Source organism: Hyperolius riggenbachi, chromosome 2 (genome assembly GCF_040937935.1).
Source record: "Hyperolius riggenbachi isolate aHypRig1 chromosome 2, aHypRig1.pri, whole genome shotgun sequence".
Lineage (NCBI taxonomy): Eukaryota > Metazoa > Chordata > Amphibia > Anura > Hyperoliidae > Hyperolius > Hyperolius riggenbachi.
Genome location: NC_090647.1, coordinates 245119847 through 245137765, shown reverse-complemented (window position 1 = coordinate 245137765; position 17919 = coordinate 245119847). Strand labels below are relative to the sequence as shown.

The 17919-nt window shown below is 41.9% G+C and overlaps 1 protein-coding gene across 2 annotated transcripts in view; it reads right to left on the bottom strand.

The window, feature by feature from the left end:
- ALCAM (activated leukocyte cell adhesion molecule) overlaps window positions 1–17919 on the bottom strand; it is a 199227-nt gene that overhangs the window by 22834 nt on the left and 158474 nt on the right. The window lies entirely within an intron of this gene.

Here is a 17919-nt window from a genome sequence, read left to right as displayed (position 1 = left end):
CACTTATGTCTGTGAGCAAACTTTCTCAGTGATGAAAAGGGCAAAAATTGTCTCACGTTCTCGCATCACAGATGATCATCTTCAGTCGGTATTAAGAATAAATGTTACAAATTTTGAGCCAAATATCCAGAAATTGGTTTCTGAAAGACAGCCGCAAACTTCTCATTAAGAAAATGTGCATCAAATGGTGAGTACAACAATTCTTATATTGTCGTTTTCTTTCCATTTCCAACACCTTGTTAACTGTTACTAGAAAAACATTAAAAGTTTTACATCGAAATTTTGTATGCATGTGTTCCGGCCCTCGAGATTTTTCTTGATTTGAAGTTCGGCCCTCGGGCCAAAAACGGTTGAGCACCATTGCTTTACTGCTTCAGGACTGGGGAACTTGTCATAACGGAGGCATGCATTAATTCAGTACCCTACCAGACAGTACTGAAGAAGAATGTCTGGTCATAAATGAAGCTCATGTGCTATTGGGTTTTGCAGCAGGCAAGTGATCCAAAGCATAACACCAAGTTCATCTCAGAATGTCTGAAAATGCACAACAGTGTTATAGATTGGTGAAGAAAAGTCCTGAATTAAACCTCGTTGAGATGCTGTTGTGTTGAGAATTTAAACAGGTAACCAAAAGTAAAAAAAAACAAAAAAAAAAACTCACACGTAGATTTATTTACAGAATTCTTTAGTGGAAAATGAGCCACAGTTAAGTCCACAGGGAAGCCGAAGTCTGATCTCTGGTAAATTTAAGTATTTGATTGCAGTTGTTGCTCATACATGCAACACAACCAGGTATTAAGTTTGTTGGGGTAACGATTTGTTATAAAATGAACCTTCCTGGCGGTTTATTTTTTCTGCCAAATAGGCAGAAATCCATTTTTAAAATTTTTGTTTTTGTTTCATGTAAAGCTACCAGAGTGGTAGCTACATGAAACCCCACTAGAGGGCGCATATGTCCCTCTAGTGCGATCGTCGCCGGCATCAATAGCAAACAGGGGAATGCGTACATAACACGTTCCCGTTTGGCTTCTCCTGTCGCCATGGTGACGATCGGAATGACGTCATGGACGTCAGCCGACGTCCTGGCGTCAGACGCCTCCGATCCAGCCCATAGCGCTGCCCGGGAACTCATTGGTCCGGGCAGCGCAGGGCTCTGGCGGGGGGGGGGGGGGGGCCTGTTCCGCCGCTGCGTGCTAGCACAGTGCTAGCTGCGCGCACAGCACTTTAAATGGGCAATATCGCCCCTCCAGGGGCTGAGATATCTTCCTGCGCGGCATAGCCCGGGCTTAGCTCGGGCTTACCGCCAGGAAGGTTAAATAAGGTACTGGTTAAAGACAACAACTTTGACATAGGCGACCAGGGTTCAAATCCTGGCTGAAGCCAAAGACCTATTCAGTAATGAATCCTGTGTTCTACTGAGCACATCGCACCCCTAGTAGCTACAGCTCTCAAGTATTTTGAGACACTTTGGGTTTACAAATGTAATCCTTTACATTTGGTGACCAGAAGTCTTATGAATAAATCAGGAAGGGACAAGTACTTTTCTCACTACTGGAAGTCTGCTGCCCTACACATCATAATTGTGCTATTCTGTTTTTTATTTAGAGAAAGCTGCCACATTTGCATGTTTTTTTTTACAAATTGGAAACACCCTCCAGCACAGGCACATTGGAAACCTTTGTTTTACTATTAATGCCCTAAACACACAGAGACAAGTGTACATACTATAGACTATAACAACTGCTTTGACCTTGTAATACCTTTTGCAGATGGTTATATATTCTGACAAATGTGTTATCTTGTGCCAGCATATTCAGCAGATTTGTACACAATGAAAAAGACAACAGTCACGGGGGCCATGATCCATGAGGTGGGAAATAGATAAATGAATTGTACAGCTGTTCCCTAGAGCACGAGTTCTCAAACTTTTCAGTAGGTGCTCACCTGCCAAACCATTTGCAGCCCCAGGCCACACAAATGCAAGCGTCAAACTTAAAAACATTGTAGTGTTCATTTAGAAAGCGAAAACAGACAAAAAGTCAGTCCTAAAATTAAAATGTATCTTTGTGGTAACACTGGCAACTATCTGTTCATCCCACCAGAGTTCCCAGAAGGTCAAAGTACACACTGCAGCACCTCGCACTGCAGCACCTCACACACATCACCAACAAACTATACACCCAGCACAAGCCACCACAAATTCTGATGACAGACAAAAACACAATTCTCAAAAGGCCCCACAAAAATGTCATCAAAGCGGGACTGACATGTAACAAGGTTGTAAAATGACTGCACTTATTAAAGTGGCATTGAAGCAAAAAAAAACCCAAAGCTTCTGATATAATAAATTGTATGTGTAGTGCGGTTAATTCATAGAACATTACTAGCAAGGAAAAGTGTCATTTTTTTTTTCAGTTATATAGCTTTTTTTTATTACAACATTGCATCATTCTCTAATATTTGCAGTTTTCAAATTTTACTCTGTATTTTAAACTATGAAAAAGAGCTGGGAAGTTCAAAGGGTCATTAGCACTGCAGTAAAACCTTAAAACAACAAAAACCGTGAGAGAGGTTGAGATGAGTGCTTCAAAAAACAGCACTGTAGCTGACCAAGCTTTCGTCAGAGAAGCTCCTTTGCATAGATAACTGAGGTTTCTTAATTCTTTATGCACTGGAAACAATATGAGACTCTTATCTTTGCTACTAATGTTCTATTTCTTAGCTGTACTACACAAACAAATCATTATATCATAACTTTATTTTCACTTCAGATTCCCTAAGTAGAAGTTAGAACTAAGGCCCCATTCACACTTACAAAACGCTAACGCTTTTGCTAGCGTTTTGCTCTGGCGTTTTTTGGCGATTAACGGCATTCACACTTGGGGCGATTTTGCACGATTGCGATTAGTGCTTCTATAGCACTAAATGCGATCACTGGGAAATCGCCTGAAAATGGTGCAGGATACAAATTTTTTGGGGGCGATTTGCGTTAATCGCCGGCGAGTAACGCAAATCGCCCAAGTCAGAAAGGGCCCATGGGTTTCTATTGCACGAGCGCTTTCAAAAGCGCTAGCGCTTGAGCGTTTTGCCAAAATCGCCAGCAGAACGCTCAGGTGTGAACGGGGCCTTAAGGTTCAACTGAGCTTGAGATCTTTATAGTGTAAGTGATCCTCAAAACCATATCTGAATTTATTGAAAACTGTCCATTAGAGGGAATGCTGGCCTGTGTTATAAACATTATCTGCCTTCTTCAAGCACTGTTGAAATTTGTCATTTAATATATGTATGGAATAAGAAAACTTTTGGACTAGTAGATCTCCTAACAGGGGATTCTCAAACTTTCCCTTACTATTTTCAAATGAAGGATGCCATCCAGCCTGCTTACTTGCAGCACACTATTCTGGTAGGTGGACTGTGCCACTGCTGTCCAGGGAGTATTCAGTATCCATACGCCTCCAATTTGGTTTCCTTTAAAGGGACCCCGAGCAGTGGCCTAAAATGAAAACCTGGACTTACCCAGGGCTTCCTCCAGCCCCCCGTAGCCCGCGAGATCCCCTGGCAGTTCCAGTATGACACCAGGTTACCATAAGCATCATGCATGGTTCAGTCTTTAGAGATTCGCGCATGCACAGGACCTTTACAGCGACCGGCGTGACGACGTTGCCTGATTACTGGAGCCGCGAGCCGGACCACGGAAGGGAAGAAGAGGATGCCAGGGTACCTTGCGGGCTATGGGGGGCTGGAGGAAGCTCCAGGTAATAACAGATTTTCCTTTTAGGCCACAGCTCAGGGTCCCTTTAAAAAACATTGTAGTAGCTAGGAATAGTGTATGCAAATTAATTTTAAAACACTTGATTTTCTGGCAGCAAAAACAATTACTAGTGAGTAATGACTTGACATAATGGCTCAACTATTGTAATTATTTTAATAACATATTAAATAGGCCACAGAATATTCTTGTGTACTTTGTCAGCAATAACTGAATTAATCAAGCGTTGTGTAATGTAACTGTTTAGTTACAGTTTCAAGTGTAACTCCACTTTGTTAGATAATTTGTTAAAACATATTAGTGTTAGAAGAGCCATTTAGTAATTTAATATTAAAATTACATTCCCGTTTCCATTTGTTGCCAGCTAATTTTCTAAAATTGCCAGAAGTTTAAATTACACCTCTCTGCAGCCAAGGTAATTGTACAATGTAGCAAGAGGTAACAAGTCACCATTTTCATTCAAAAGCAATTTACTGCACGCAGTAGGAAGGTGAGTTTCTTTTCACAAACTCGGCATAATACTAATCGAGTTATTTTAGGACGCTGATTCTCCCATTTAGCTTGTCCTGTTAAAAAATCTTTGTGAAGTGTTGTGCTAGCATATGCAACATTATATAGAGTTGGGTTGGACAGGCTTGCTTTTTTCCCTTAGGAAACAAAAAAAAAAAAAGGAATTCTGATAGCAATCTACTAATACCAAGGCTTGTATGATTTTATACTGCCCAGTGCAGTACTAATTCATTGCTTGCTGACAGATTTTAACATTTCCACAAAACATGCACTGTTAGTGGGACTTGAGGACAGGGTTGGGGAACACCGACTTTCAGGGACAACAAATGCGGATTTGCAAATTCAGCAGTGATGCATCGTGGGAGACATCATATGCTCTCTCCAATCTGAATAATTGCAAATATCTTATGTTTTAAGAAGGCAAACTTGTTTTGCATAGTAATTGAGTAAGAGGGCTTTATTGGTCCTTTGTAGTCCTTTACAGATGCATAGGAGTTCTGGTTCACCATGAGCTAGCTGGGTAATCTGTTGCACTGTAGAAACTGCAAATCAGACCCCAAAATAAAATCTTTTTCTACAGTAATCCCACTGCTGCTATCTCCATACACCCCTGGAGACCTCAACTGCCTGTGTTTAGCACTTATTACTATAATCAGATTTACATTAAAAGGACTAACAGCTTAAGTAGCGAACTCAAGGAAGGGCAAGAAGAAAACTGCATTGTGTTAAGTGGATTTTTTTCCTCTTACAGATGCCTGACTGCTTTATTTGGCAGTGGTATGGAGTCACTTTCTGGAAGCTGCAATCCTCCTTGTTCCACAGCACTCAGAAAACTACTTAAAGTGGAAAATCAGCTACATAAACTATTTACAATTGATTGTGAGCTTCCGTGGATACAGTGAAAGAGGCTAATGGCTTTATGTAAACGGCTGCATAATATGCCATTACTTTTAAATCTGGGAAATAAGTGCATTTATTTTATGGATCAAAGGTACTCGTAAAGCATTCTGTGAAGGATGTGAACTCACACCGCACGAAAATAATATAACCTGAACAGCAGCAAAGATGGTCAGAGACAACTTCCAGAATTCTTCCTTGTCGTTGTGGTGCGATTGTTGTTCAATTACACAGTAACAGTCCCGAAAGGTCGCACCACCCATTAAAGGGATACTGTAGGGGGGTCGGGGGAAAATGAGTTGAACTTACCCGGGGCTTCTAACGGACCCCCGCAGACATCCTGTGTTGGCGCAGCCACTCCCCAATGCTCCGGCCCCGCCTCCGGTTCACTTCTGGAATTTCAGACTTTAAAGTCTGAAAACCACTGCGCCTGCGTTGTCGTGTCCTCGATCCTGCTGATGTCATCAAGAGCGCACAGCGCAGGCCCAGTATGGTCTGTGTCTGCGCAGTACACTCCTGGTGACCTCAGCGGGAGCGAGGGCACGGGCGTGCAGGCGCAGTGGTTTTCTGACTTTAAAGTCAGAAATTCCAGAAGTGAACTGGAGGCGGGGCCGGAGCATCGGTGAGTGGCTGCGCCAACACAGGATGTCTGCGGGGGACCATTAGAAGCCCCGGGTAAGTTCAGCTCATTTTCCCCCGACCCCCCTACAGTATCCCTTTAACGGTGCAGTGATTCAGTGAAGCATATTTTACAATGAAAGTATGCCTCACTTCCGGGTTAAACGTGCACAACGCACTGCAACTCATCCCTGACTAGGTCCCAACTGGACCCACCGCACATCGAACAATTTGATTTCACCATAGGTCTATCACTGCTTCTGTGACCGGATGCTGCAATTTATTTCCTCGCAGTAAGTGTGAAAGGGGCCTAACTCTTTTTAGGTTCATGACAATATGTTAATTCTCTGCAGCGTGAAACTGGTCCGCTCAAATCCAGACACAGATGACGTTTATTGTTCCTATTCTAAGCGTGCATAAAATTAAACTTTGCATCAACTAGAAATTACTAGCATCTCACTGACCATCTCTAAATAGTAGTGCTAGATAGAAACAGAAGGCCTCATCTACAATTGGGGGGGGGGGGGGGGGGGGGGGAGGCACTAAACTAATAGGTATGCCAACTACAGGGGAAGGCAGATTTTCAGTGTAAGAAATGAGTTTATGGCAGCTACCGTGTAACGGACACCAAGAAAAGAATGTCTGCAGCTCATCTGTGGAGCTTTATTACATATTGCCACTATTTTCACCTAATAACTGAAAACACTGCCAAAATTACCCAGCAACTATATGACACAATTGCACATAAATCAGAATAAAGGCTCAGAGTAAAAACAGAATTAAATAGTAGTACAGGAAGCAGCTCAGCATTCTACACAGTGACAGTAATATCCATGAGATCTTACCATATAAAATGACAGTTTGGGATGTATAATCCTTATGGGTTTGAAAAATTGCCTTTTTCAAAAGGTAAGACTTTACAATACTGTTAAGATGATTTTACTATATGATGGCATTCTGTTTATAGTTTTTGATCCACTTTAAAGGGAACCTGAAGCGAGAAGTATATGGAGGCTGCCATATTTATTTTCTTTTAAACAATACCCTATACCCTATAATTGCAGACAAGCTTTTTGCATGTCTCCATAGGTATTTTTGTCCATTCATCTTAAGCAATAAGCTCCAAATCTTTCAGGTTGGAGGGTCATCTTGCCATCACCTGATCTTTAATTCGCTCCACAGATTCTCAATTGGATTCAAGTCAGGATTATGGCTTGGCCACTCCAAAACCTTAATGTTGATGTCTGCTAACCATTTCTTTATCACTTTTGCTATATGTTTTGGGTCATTGTCATGCTGAAATATCCACAGGTGCCCAAGGCCAAGTTTCTCTGCAGACTGCCTCATGATGTCATTAAGAATCCTCATGTATTGCTCTTTTTTCATAGTGACTTAGTCTTTAGGTTCCCTGGTCCATTAGCTGAAAAACACCCCCAAAGCATTAGGTTCCCACCACCATGTTTGACAGTGGGGATGGTGTTCTTTGGGTTGAAGGCTTCTCCTTTTTTACGCCAAATGAAGGAAACATCATTGTGACCAAACAATTCACTTTTTGTTTCATCTGACCATTAAACAAAGAAGACAAGAAGTCATCTTCTTTGTCCAGATGAGCATTTGCAAAGGCCAAGCAAGCTTTTGTGTGCCTTATCTGGAGAAGTGGCTTCCTCCTTGGTCTGCATCCATGGAACCCAGCAGTGTGCAGTGTCCGTTGGATTGTCTGCCTTGAGACATTGCTATCAGCAGAGCTCAGATTCACCAGGATGGCCTTGGTGGTGATCCTTGGATTATTTTTTACCTCTCTCACTATCCTCCTGGCCAGCACAGGTGTCACTTTTGGCTTCCGACTACGTCCTCCACTGATTTTCAACAGTGCATAACATCTTGTATTTTTTACTTTGCACTGTAGCCACTGGAACTTCAAAACATTTAGAAATTGCCTTGTAGCTCTTTACTGACTTGTGAGCAGCCACAATGTGCAGTCGCAGGTCCTCACTGAGCTCCTTTGTCTTAGCCATGACTGTCCACAAACCAACAGCAGAGAACTGCTGTTTTTCACCTGTTGAGTTGATTAAAACAGCTGTTCCCGATTAATCAGGGTAATTAGAATGCTTTAGAACAGCTTGGACTATTTGGAATGGTATATAACTTTGGATTTTCCCACAGAATGTGACAGTTTGTGAAGGGTATGAATCATTTTGGACTGGACACTTTTTGCTCAAATTTAAATAAAAGCCGAGAAATGTTTTTTTTTTTCCCACAATAATGTCTCTTGTACATAGTCTTATCATTTGGGAAACACCTGTCAGGAACCGGCCCCGCGGCACGCCTGTGTATACGGTTCCCGACTGCAGGTTTGACCAGATCGAGAGGGGAGCAGCCTTATTCAAGATAAAACAAGGCTGTGACCCCTCAGAACACTTCTCACTGCCACCACTAGCAACCTGCTAGACCCAATCCTCACTCAGATGACGAGTTACTCGCACTGGCATTGTCGTATGTTGAGTCAGCTGCGTGCCTTAAGCCAACGTATGACAAACGCCACACACACGCACAATTGCAATATTACACTGTAGTGAAGCAAAACCACTAACAGTCGTTCCCGAACGATACTGTTAGCCACTCCGCGACTTCCCACTCTGCTGTCGAGCGTAGAAGTGCCCCATACACACAATGCAATTACAATCTTATATGGTAGTGTTGCTCAATCATACTATCAGGCATGGACTTATACACAGTTACACTTCAGTCTCTTCTAGGCTATGAGTGTTAGCTTAGTACAGCAGAAGTCAAACTTATTAAATAATGATTTAATATTCCAGGAAAATAGTGAAACAATGCAGAAAATAATATATACAAAAGATTTACAACAACAAAGTAAAAAGTAAAAAAAATAAAAGTTTACAAGGATAAAAGTTACAAAGATACACACAAGGATATTTGCACAAAAATAACGGGAATCAAAACGTTACCAACTTGAAGGTCTAAACGTTGTTTGCGGGAGAACGCAGCTTCTGCTCAGACCAGGATAGCCCTAGCGTTTGCTATCTCCAAAGAGCTACAAGTTGTGAAGGACCTGTGCAGGTTCTTATACGCCCATTTGGGGCCTGAGGGTACAAGTCCAAAACTAATGCAATCTCTCAGATTGTCATATCCTTCCTGTGATATGCGACCTTCAAAGCTTTCCTGTTTTAGTGTTTGATCTTTTCAGAGATTTCAGAACACTTCCATAACCCCAATTTCCACAGGTAAAACTATAGTCGAGTCCATACGTCAAAAGATTGTGAAGTGAGGCTTTTCAACATTCCATCAGGCTGTCACATGTAAATTCCAGAGATTCCTGATAGCCCATGAAGTTGGCAGACTCAATTAGTCCGATTGTCTTTTGGGACAATTGGGTGTCTACATGTCACAGAGTTCAAAAGCTATGCAGACAATCCAATTAGCAGTGACCCACTCTCAGAGGAACTGCATACAGAAACTAAAAAGTACTTCCTATTGTCATACAGACCATCACATTAGCATTCAGTTTCCTTTGCCCAGGTGACCAATTAGCCTGAAACCAGCTGACTTCGACCAGATGTCATGACACATGACAGACAGAAAAATGAAAGAATATGTTCCTGTTTTATCCTTAACATCATCAGCACCCCAATATATCACCACAACACCTATGTCCTTTCCTGTCAAAAAAAAAATACTTGCTGGTTGAATAAAAGTCAGTCAAAATATGCCAGGGGTTTGAATAATTATTGGCAGCAGAAATGTATGTAGGGTTTGAGCTGTTGATAGCACTTTGGTGTGATGGTGCAGCCCCCCCTCTCCACTAATGTGGCGCATGCTGTGGCTAAAGTGGTAGTGGACATGACAGTATGGGCGAAGCCAACTAAACTAACCTAGCAACATTATCATTAAGTGGATCCATGTTTCCTCCCCTGACAGGGCTTGTTTCCACTACACGCAGAATAAATGCAGAAAAACTGACTTCAATTAATGCCTATGGGAAAATCTGCATCAGAAAAATTGCGTTTAGTGAAAGTAGGCCCATAGACATTCATTGGAGTCAGTTTTTCTGCATCCATTCTGCGTGTAGTGGAAACAGGCCCTAGCATAGTTAAGTAAAAGTGACCTTCAAATGAGTAAAAAGCAAAAAAGATCTCCAATAATGGCACCCACACCTAACTAAGCAGCTTTTCTCCCCACAAAACACGCCCAATTATTCAGCATTTCCTCTACCTCATACATCTATCTAGTGCTACCACCATAAACCCCCACCCCCCATATTTAGCCACTGTTCTCCTTTAATCTCCCCCATTCACAGCTTCTGCCTACCAATTGTGAGGGGGCCTGGACTTCTTCCTTACTCCCCTTCCACCAGGCCCACAATTGGCACAGGCAGTGGAGAGGTGCAAATAGCATTGATTCACATTTATTTACTATAAGGGGGTGCTAAGGTGTAATGCTTATAGTAATCTATTTCAATGCAAAATAAGACTCAACAGACTGTTGAACAGCGAATAATGCTTTGCAAAAAGAAACTTTTGGAAAAGCTACACTAAAGATTTATTTTTTTTAACATCAAACAGTAGTACAATAGATGTGGAATAAATCTTACATTTCACATATACAGATCACCAGAAATAGCTTGGTTCTACATTTCATACAAAGGATAAATCAAAGTTGTACTCTAGGCTAGCCACAGGAAGCATCTTGTGTATGGTGTAGTTAAACAATACATGTCAGATATAGACTGGCTGTTGGACAAATGATCTGTGTACCTTTTACATCCACACATTTACACCCACTCACGGTGTTGGGAACATAGCTACTGTTTAGTTAAGATAATTACTCAGACAACACAGCTATATTAAGTGCTGATTTGGATGTCTACATGAATGCTAGCAGGAATAAAAAGGAATGGATTTAATAAAGAACATGCAATGATGATTACCTATAGCCATTCAGTATACAGCTCACTAGATAATATAGAACACACTTATTATACTGCCACAGAACAAAAACACAAACCACTAACACGGCTTTTACACATTATTTCAATAATATGCATTCTACTCATGTTAAAGAAAATATTGCAGGTTTTAGCTGTATCTTTCAATTATGGTATCAGTACACATAACCATTACTGCACCGAATATGCCATTGTAAATCTAAGCTGCAGACAATGGGGGAATATATAGGGCAGTACACAATAAATCTCATTATGGTCCCAATTTCTCAGAACATACTTGTATTTGCAAACCTGGCCTAGACATTTAAAAATGTCTGATCAGCTGACTTGGCCATTGACCATATGATTCAATTATTGTAATCAAATGAAAATCAGGGCCGCCAAGTGCATGTCCAATCAACAATCCAACAAATTTCAGTCTGCAATTGGTCAAATTAATCGGTTGGACCTGCTGCAAGATGTTGGGCCACTGTGGTCGGTCGGGTGCGCGGTGGTAACGGCGAGCAATATCGGAACAAGCAATGAACACCCCAATGCTGTCCCCCGTAATGGTCAATGTGCTCCCCCCAGTGCAGTATAAATTACCTGTCCGTGGCTGCCACTGGCTCCAGGCTCTGTTTTCCGGGCATACACACGCCCCACGTGGTTTCCGGTATACACACGGGCGCGTGTATGGGTGGAGGAGCCCGGAGCCAGCGTCGGACCCGGACAAGTAATGAATAGTGTACTGGGCACCGAGGGGAGCACATTGGCCACAAGGTGGGACAATGCCGGAGGACCGACGAGGTGGCGGATGTGGTGTAACAAGGCCGTATCTGATCGATTTCAGCATAAAATTGATCAGGAATTGCCCTGTGGTGTATGGGCAGTCAATAGATCTCTCTCTGATCAGATTTGGTCAATCTGTCCATACATCATCTGATATATGGCTACATTAGAAGTCTCTACACCTTGCCTGGGTCACAGCAGACCAGTGTGATATATATATTTTTTAAATTATTGCGGTTGATGGTTTACAGGAAGGAATGGCTTCACACTGATCAGGAGGGGGATTGAACAAGTAGCTGAAGATTGTTGATGATGACATGGTCTATGAACTGATATTTTCCTTTTTTATTTAGTAAAAAGAAGCTTTAGTCAAAAAAAAAATTAAAAAAAAATTAAGATGCATAATTCAACTTATTGGTAAATGAAAGACAGTTTACTGGAGTACTTGTGTTCCTTACTATGTTCTAGTGTTAGAATCTAGTAAAGCTCAGTAAATCAGGATTCTCTGTCTGTCTTTTTTCCAATGTATGTTTATTGAATTAGGAAAATAAAGTAGATGTATTAAAGCAGGATTAAAGAAAATCCGTAACCCCCCTTTGGGGGATACTTACCTGGGGAGGGGGAAGCCTCTAAATCCTAATAAGGCTTCCCCCGTCCTTCACTGTCCCGACAATCCAGCACTGCCACCCCACGAACAGCGGCCAGGTAAATCTTTTGGATTAAGGTGGAAATAGCCGAACCCGATCTTATCAGCTCTACTGCACAGGCACAAGTACTTTGCACCTGCGCAGTAGAACAGACTTGGCTATTTCTGCCCAAACGAAGAGCTGCTAATGCACCAGCACTGGATTGCGGTAGGTAAATATTGGCCGGGGAAGCGTCAATGGGACCTGGAGACTTCCTCCTCCTGAGGTAAGTATCTTTTAGAGGGGTTTTATTTTGTTACAGAGTATTTTTAAACTTTATACATGATAAATAAAAAAAAACAAAAAACAAAACAAAACAAAAAATTATTTGGCACCCTCATAACCTGTAATGCCTATAATACTATTATTTTCCTTATATTCATCCTGGATAAGCATACATCTTGAGCTCACTTCTGCATGTAAAACGCAATTGCTCTAAAAATTGCTCCTAAAATCGCAATCGCTGAAAAAAAACGACTCCCCCTTTTCTTGGCTTTGGGAATAAGGCACTGCAGGTTCAAACAGGTACATTTTCCTGACCGTGTAAGAATTCTTTATAGTTGAATTCATTTTTTAGTATTTGAAATATAAGAGTTTGATTCCGCTTTAATCTACACAAGTAAGCACAAGAAACACCATAAAAAGTAAGCACAATTGAAACGTTGTTAGTGCTCTAAAACATCATTAATAACTCATGATATGAAATCAATGACATTAACCCCAGTGCTAAGGTAACAGCGACAGCAAGGTTGAGAGACAGAACAGAAGCAGCAATTACAAAGAGTAATCTCATGCAGGTGTTGCAGTAGCATACAGATTTTCAAGAAAACGTAAGAAAATTTTCTTCATCGCTACTTTGGACCAATTTAACATTTTTCTATATAATTAATTATTATACAGTTATCACACCTCACTGTCCAAAGGTGCAAAATCTGCTGTTTTATGCAAACAGCTTTTTTTTTCAGTATAAATGGGGTTTATACCTGGTACACACGACAAATTTACCACGCCCGTGAAGTATGGAGGCTTCCTACACAATCTGTTCAGAGTATTCAAAATCTATTGGCCCTCATACTATACGGAGGTGGTAATAGTGTGCAATAAAAATTGGATGGGAGCTGTTACAAACACTAAGGGCCCATTCACACTTGCTGATCGCAAAACGCTAGCGTTTTGCGGAGATTAAGGCCTCTTGCACACTGCAACTGATTCCGATTCAGATTCCGCTTTTTAATCAGTTTTTACATCCGATCAGATTCCGATTTTCAGTTTGCTCCCTGCACACTGCAAATCGGAATCTAAATCGGATGTAAAAACTGATTAAAAAGCGGAATCTGAATCGGAATCGCTTGCAGTGTGCAAGAGGCCTAAAGCCCCCCCAAAAAAATCACCATTCACACCTGGCGATTTTTTAGCGAACGCGTTTTGCGCTTCTATAGCAATAAACCGCGATCGCCGGAATATCGCCTTAAAATGGTGCAGGCTACGCGTTTGCTTTTAGCGTTTTTGGTCGATTAGCGCAAATCGCCCAAATGAGAACGGGCCCATAGACTTTTTACCCCTAGCGCTTTTAAAACCGCTAGCATTTGAGCGTTTTGCCGAATTCGCCGGCAAAACGCTCAAGTGTGAACGGGCCCTAAAGGGTAGTGACTGACTCTCGTGTTACCAGAAGCGGAGTGTGCATCTAAAACTGAGGCTACATGGGTGTTGTTGCAGATGTGCTTTTACTAACGTTCCTCCCGGTTACTGCCACCCTCTTCATTTAAATTAAAAGGCCCTGTTAGTTTCTGCAAGTTGCACAAAACCGTGCATGTGCAGGCCTGGCAGCACACCTCTTTGACCACCCTCCTGTGGTCGAGAGCGCTCTGTGCCTGCACAACTACAAGATTGATGTAGTGTGTATGCGTGGAGCACTCCTGGCCATGGGAGGGTGGTCAATGAGGCATGCCACAGGGCCTGCGCGGTAGTGTGTGACCCAGACGACTTGCCAAAACTAATGTTTTCATTTAAACGGAGGGGGGTGAGCAGTACGCATAAGGACATCTGCACCAACATCCATATAACCTCTGTTTTAGATGCATACTTCACCTCTGGTATCCTTTAACACTAGAGGTGAAAGCAGGAGAAAATGGTCAAGAGGTAAAAGTCTGGCACTAACGAGACACTAAAGGTAGCCATACACTGGTCTATTTGCCATCAGATTCGACCAACAGACAGATCCCTATCTGATCGAATCTGATCAGAGAGGGATCGTATGGCTACCTTTACTGCAAACAGATTGTGAACCGATTTCAGCCTGAAACCGTTCACAATCTGTGGTGGTGGTGCTGCCGCCACTTCCCCCCATCCCGCATACATTACCTGCTCCGCCGGCATGACTCCCGGGTCTCCGCTCTTCTTCTCCGCTCTGGTCTCCGGCATGCTTTCCTTCTTCCTGTCTGGGGGAAGTTTAAACAGTAGAGCGCCCTCTACGGTTTAAACTTCCTGCCGGGACAGGAAGAAGGGAAGCATGCCGGAGACCAGACCAGAGCGGAGACGAAGAAGAAGAGCGGAGACATGGGAGTCGCGCCGGCGGAGCAGGTAATGTATGCGGCTCTATTGCCTCGGTCGTCGGGCACTCGAACACCGCTAGCGATGCGCTCTTTACCCGCGGGTGATCGACGGTTATTTTCCGCACGGCGCGATCGACGGAATGGATCGAAATTCGGCGTGTAGCGTGAACGATTGGCAGCAGATTCCATCCCAGTGATCGAATCTGCTATCGAAACGGCGGCAAATCGGGCCAGTGTATGGCCAGCTTAATTGATTTATGCAGAGTAAAGTGCTAGTGCAATATTGCAATACAAGCATAGGCATACATTAAAATGCAAAAACTTCTGTACTTATCATCCTTGTGTGTACTAAGCACAAAATCGTGGCAATGGGGGTGTACGGCCTGACGACCATTTTGCATTTTTTTTTTTTTAATGAACAATTGTTTAACACAGTGATGGCTAACCTTGGCACTCCAGCTGTGACAAGACTACAAATCCCATCATGTCTCTGCCTCCCCGAGTTTTGCAATGCCTCACGGGACTTTTAGTACCACCACAGTTGGAGTGCCAAGGTTAGCCATCACTGGTTTAACGGCTGGTCATGGATCATTTGTTATGAACAACTTTAAGGTTATGTATGAGGTTTTAAAGAGACTCTGAAGTCTCAAAAAGAAAAAAAAAGTTTTTACTTAAGTAACTTGAAATGCTGCATCCCCGCAGCTGAAATCGCTATTAAACCACCGAAATGCCTGGAGGGAGATTTGGGCAGCGCTTCCTAGTAGAGGCAGAGCTTTGGGCTGTAGCTCTGCCTCTACTCCTGTCAATCGGCTCTGATTTCCACCTCTCCCCGCCCCTCTCAGTCTTCTTTCACTGAGAGGGGTGGGGGAGAGGCGGCGATTAGCGCTGATTGACGAGAATGGAGGCAGAGCTACAGCCCAAAGCTCTGCCTCCCCCAACAGCAAAATCCACGACCAAGAAAGTCGTGGATGTTTGCCATGGGGTTTGGTAGGGTTTAATAGTGATTTCAGCTGCGGGATGTGGCGTTTTAGGTAGGGCATTAGTGCTAATGAAGTTGCTTAAAGAGACACTGAAGCGAAAAAAAAGTATGATATTATGATTTGTATGTGTAGCACAGCTAAGAAATAAAACATTAAGATCAGACACATCAGTGTAATTGTTTCCAGTACAGGAAGAGTTAAGAAACTCCAGTTGTTATCTCTATGCAAAAAAGCTATTCATCTCAACGACTTTCAAAGTCGTGGAGAGGGCTGTCTTCTGACTTTTATTATCTCAACTGTTAGTGAACTATTTACTTTTTCTCTGCCAGAGGAGAGGTCATTAGTTCACAGACTGCTCTGAAAGAATCATTTTGAATGCTGAGTGTTGTGTAATCTGCACATATTATGGAATGATGCAATGTTAGAAAACACACTATATACCTGAAAATAAAAATATGAGAATATTTTCTTTGCTGCTAATCTTCTAGTAATTATTCATAGTACACATCAAATTCATTATATCATTTTTTTTCGCTTCAGTGTCTCTTTAAGTAAAAGCAGGGTTTTTTCGAGACTTCGGAGCATCTTTAAGTGAAGCAAAGAAAGAAACCGTCCTATTCCTGTGGAAACTCTAGACTTAATGATGAGCCACTGAGTCTTCCAATAAACAAATCACCACTTTGAAAGTCATGGCACAAATTTACTGCAATTTCTCTTGAAAGTGAATTCAAAAAATTACTTCAACAAAAATGTGTACATTGCGGAATGAGCTTTCGAACACGAAACTGCATTCTGTCTGCGTAGGGACAAGAACAGAGCATTTGTAAATGCAGACCGAGGCAGAGGGGGTTAATTTTTGCACCCTCCTCATCACCTCTGGCTGCAGCACTCCCTGACGGATTACGGTACATCACTATGATGCCCCCTCTATTGCACAGCTGAAATGAAAATGTTTTAGCAGGATGTAGAGAGGTATGGAGCTCTGCAGTCAGAGGTGGTGGGTGACAAGGGTGAGCTAACACCCCTCTGCCACGGCCTGCAGGTAAGAACACACTATTCTTGTTCCGGCAAAGGTGGAACATAGTTTTGCATTGGAATGCTTGTCCCTAATATTGAGTGAAGACAAGAGCTTTTTCTGTCTTTTCTTTTTGTGGTCTGCAGATTTTTATTTTTTAAACTGTTTAAAATTTGCAATATCATTGGAGGTAGCGTGTTTCTGCTTATATGTTTTACAGTCTGTGTAAGACTTATTGCTGGTGCCCCTCTACTTTTCCTTTGTAAGAACCCCTTTGTTTCTTTTTTGTGTAATCTTTAGCAGAAACAGTTTTAAACACGCAGAACAAACAAAAAGAAAACTGCAGTGGAAGCAACAGTTTTACATGCAGAGCTCTTGCTCTTAAAAAACAGCAAAAAAATGTAAAATAACAGGTTACAATAAAGCCCTTTAATTAAACAGAATAGCTTTTCTTGAGAGGGAAAATTACACTTTGCCTCATAACTCAGGGTATTTGTTCTGGTTACCGACCATTTTTCTTATTCGATTTTATACCAGCACTGTAAAAAACGTAGAAGATTCAAGAGTACAGTAATTCTCAAATACATGGAGGAACTCAACACAGAGGCACTTTCTGTGACTTAATATAAAGGTCAGAAGTTTCAGACATGCATTAAAAAGCCTAGAGGCTACAAACCAAGAAAAGAGGCAGCCAAGAAAAGAGGCAGCATGCAAGTCTCGTCACTCATTACATCTACTGTATAGATGCTTTTAACTTATGAAGCATTTCTTTTAAAAATGTTATCACTTAAAATGATATGCGGTCAAAAGCATAGACTATATCACTGTAGCCTTGCAGTGGTATGGTCCAGTTCAAATCTGGGCCAGGACACTATTTGCATAGAGCTTGTATATTCCTCCTTTGCAGTATCACCATTACCTTTATTATACATAAAAATACACTTACCACTTAACATTTACAAGGTCTGTATTGTAGCAGTAACTTTTTGTCATAATTTTAGAACAAGAAGTGTTTCCATGATATAAAACGTAATGAATATAGTCAGGCCCATAAATATTGGGGCATCCAAACAATTCTAACATGCTTGGCTCTATACACAACCACAAAGGATTTGAAATGAAACAAACATGATGTGCTTTAACTGCAGACTGTCAGCT